Consider the following 2,860-nt stretch of genomic DNA (forward strand, 5'->3'; position numbering starts at 1 on the left):
TGTGTGTGAGTCTGTGTGTGTGCGTGTATGTGTGTGTGAGGGAGGAAGGGGGAGATTCAATCTTAGCCTTGATGTGGAGCCGCGAGGGTGTACTAATTAATTAGGTGTTACTACCACACAAGCAATGCCTAATCTTACGTCACACAATACATATATGCAGTTGCAGGAGTATAAAATTCTTTGGCAGTAGCAAGCATTCGAAGTCACTGCCTCTACCTCTGGCAGCAATACCAATACCAACGAGGCGAGTTCCTTCCTGATCAGTTTTTTTCATCTGGGCAAGTGACGTATTGTGTATAGTTGTGAAATCAGGCGCTCGTCAAAATAATGAAATAAAAGAAATCACCACTTTTGGGCCAGTTTGGAAATTATTTTCGAAATGTTTTTTGGCTCAGCGCCTTGTATGCCCATTCAAAAACACTTATATGTGTAGATTTTATGGAAAAACGTTGATTAAAGGTACACAAAATGTAAACTTGCAGTTTCCAAGGACTCTTAAGCTATGGAAGTCACCAAACTTTGGCGGCCATTTCCTCACTAATTTTACTTCTGAAATCAGGCGACCCCACCTCCTTCAATCGCAAATATCTCGACTTCTGTTCAAGATAAATGAATTTTTTTTTCACCAAAACCAAGGCAAATGAATAACCTCTAAGGTGATACCAATAACTCCAAATGTCCAAAAATTGACGCGCGCCTGATTCCCCGGCGTCATGACGTATATTTTAGCCGGAGGACGAATTCAGGAATCCCCGACAAAACACTTGGTCAACAATTATTGTGGGTTCAAGAGAGAATGTTGACGTGTGGAGCGGTTCTCTTTATTCGTATTATATGCCTCTCTTTGACTCCCACCACTGATCACTCGCCGTTCTCTCGTTTGTAAACATAATGCAAAGGCTTGTTTGTGCCACTCAACCTTAAAACTTTTACTCAAGGTTTATTTTGTTCAAGTGAATGATGACCCAGGAGTTTTAGAAACTTCTTTGACGTATTAATTATCATTGCTATTGTTTGTTTTTTTAAATTCTTTTTTGTTCGAGACCAAAACCTCTTACACATTTGAGAAACTAACATTTTGTAATCTTAGTTAATTTCTCCTTAAAAACGTAGGCGGCTTGTAAACGAAAAACAAAACAAAACAAAAACAGGAAAAAGAAAAAAAACGAATCAATTTTTAAAAAAGATACAAATGGAAATATGCTTGTTTTACGGTAATCGAACAGAAGTTAACTCATACAAATCTCGGAGGATGAATTCCGACTTCCTACAAATCCTGCACAATCAGATAAGAGTTGACCTTCCTTAAAGTACACCCGTGCACATTCGCAGCCTTCAGGCCTGCACGTATCTCAGCTTTAAATCTCAGCTTCCCTTCCCACGACCAGCCAAGGACGCCCCGAAGAGAATGACTCAATTTCGAAGGAAGATTAGATCTCTCAACTGTCCATGTGCACATTACGGTTACCCTTTTGGGCTTTTCGGGGCTTTTCTCCTCACAGAAACGACCCAGCGCTCAAAATGTCTCAACGGGGGCTCACGTTTCGCCCATTTGCATTAGCCATTCGTCACCAGTTTAATTTGTACTGTGTAAGGATTTTTGCTGTGTGATCCCGAGCCACGGTAAAGGCAAAGAAAAGAGCATCCGAATCCAAAGGGAAAAAAAGAAGAAAAAATCTGTAAATAATCAAATACACGTCGTACGTTGTCAAGTAAGGTGAAGCGAAAAACCAACACATCTTTAAAAAAAACCCCAAAACAACCAAAAAAGAAAAAGAAAAAGAAAAATCCAAAACAAACAATAAACTAATATACATAGATTAATAAAAACCAAATGCATCTTTATGGAAAACAAAATAATGCACTAGTTATTTGTATAGAATCATAAGAATCAATAGAAAAGTCAGTCAAGAATAAAGAAAGAAAGAAAAGACATAGTTTGATAAAAGATCAACGTGTACATGTATTTTCCCGCACTTTTCATAAGAGTGCCCGTACAACACACATCACACTAAAGAGGCAACAGGAAACCACAGAATGCTTGACTCGATGGAACGTGGGGGGACAACTTTATGGTTATCGTTAGAGAAATTCTCTCTCGTAATTTATAGAAAATTTATTGTGCGATTTAGATCCCAACGTGCAGCTGTAGGCTATTTCCTTCTTTCATGAGAAAGAAGGCGCACATATGTTTTGCTTCTCTGTGGATGTTTTCACAAGAGCTCCTGCCTGTACATAGATTATTCTGCTCTGTTGGATAACTTAGCTATCCATGGGTCAGGATACGGAAAAAAGGGGGCGGGGTTGTAGGTAGGCGGGCCAAATTGGTCAGTTTAATATCTTGTTTATGTAAATGTTGATGTTGAAGTCGTTTTTCTAAGGCAATCAAAGTCGAAAATATTCAATCTGAGGCTGGGAAATATTTCCCTGAGTGTTCTGGTCTCATCGGGTATGTTTATTTTTTCAATAGAAAAAAAGGGAAAACCGCATCTCCTCTGAAAACAAGATTAAAGTGACTGCACGTTTCGTCTATTCGCAGACAACTGTTTTTGTAGTAGTAATGCAATAGCTTTTTTATATGAGTAAGATCATGTTTGCAATCCGCTTTTATCTCAAGACATTGCTCTGACTATTCCATAGTATGCACTGTGCTCCATTTTACGTGTAAGTAATCCATCAACACACTGTAAAATTGCTCCTCCATGAGTCGTATGCCGACGTCGAAGAGATTACAATGATAACAAACGGTCGGAAATTATTTTACTGAGAGTTGGAGGTGACATTCACGGAGAGAAAGAGCCAGAGAGAGGAGGGAGGGAGAGAGAGAGGGGAGAGAGAGAGATGAAGGGAGGGAGGTAGA

Source organism: Aplysia californica, unplaced genomic scaffold, assembly GCF_000002075.1.
Source record: "Aplysia californica isolate F4 #8 unplaced genomic scaffold, AplCal3.0 scaffold00047, whole genome shotgun sequence".
Taxonomy (NCBI): domain Eukaryota; kingdom Metazoa; phylum Mollusca; class Gastropoda; order Aplysiida; family Aplysiidae; genus Aplysia; species Aplysia californica.